The sequence below is a fragment of the Pygoscelis adeliae genome, unplaced genomic scaffold, assembly GCF_000699105.1.
Source record: "Pygoscelis adeliae isolate BGI_AS28 unplaced genomic scaffold, ASM69910v1 Scaffold455, whole genome shotgun sequence".
Taxonomy (NCBI): domain Eukaryota; kingdom Metazoa; phylum Chordata; class Aves; order Sphenisciformes; family Spheniscidae; genus Pygoscelis; species Pygoscelis adeliae.
In genome coordinates, this window is record NW_008824774.1 from 150,905 (window position 1) to 151,954 (window position 1,050).

Below are 1,050 nucleotides of genomic sequence, written 5' to 3' on the forward strand. Positions count from 1 at the left end.
CCTGGGGCCCCTCTCCAGTCTGTCTGCGTCCTGCTGGACTCGCGGGGACTGGCCGCGCCGCCCCGGGGGCTGCCTGGAGGATGGCTTCCCGAGCCAGGCAACTGAGGGGCCAACGAGGAGAGGTGCTCCACCGGCCCTCCCGCTTACAAACAAGGACGAGCTGGTTGGAGGCGAGAAGGTCGGGGGCAGCCTTGGCTGCAGTGACCGTGGGATGGTGGAGCTCGAGATCCTGAGAGGAGGGAGCTGGCCAGAAAGCAGGATCACCGCCCTGGACACTTCCAGAGAGCAGAATTCGGCCTCTTCGGGAACCTGCTTGGAAGAACCCCATGGGATACAGCCCTGGAGAGAAGGGGGGTCCAGGAGAGCTGGTTGATTTCCGAGGGTCATCTTCTCCAAGCCAAACAACGGGCCATCCTGACAGGCAGGAGATGAAGAGAGGTGGCCGGAGGGCTGCACGGACGAGCAAGGAGCTCCTGACTGAGCTCAAGGACAAGAGGGACGTGTACAAGAGGTGGAAGCAGGGACAGGTGACGCGGGAGGAAGATGATACAGACACTGCTCGAGGCGCAGAGTTGGGTTTGAGGAAGCCAAAGCCCGCCAGGGGTTGTACCCAACAAGAAGATGGTCAGGAGCCATCAGCATGGACTGAAAAATGGGCTCAACGGCCAGGCCCAGAGCGTGGGCACCAGCAGCACAAGGTCCAGATGGAGGCTGGTCGCTGGTGGTGTTCCCCAGAGGTCCATACCGGGGCCAGAACCATTCCCCATCATCATTAATGATCGAGATGATGGGGCAGGAGCCCCCCCTCAGCGGGTTTGTAGATGACACCCAACCGGGAGGAGTGGTTGATGTGCCAGAAGGTCACGCTGCCGTCCAGAGGGACCTCAACAGGCTGGGGAGGTGGGCCAGCAGGAACCTCATGGGGTTCAACAAGGACAAGTGGGTGGTGGGTAGGAAGGCTCTGCAGAGGGACCTGGACAGGCTGGATCGATGGGCCGAGGCCAACTGTATGAGGTTCAACAAGGCCAAGTGCCGGGTCCTGCACTTGGG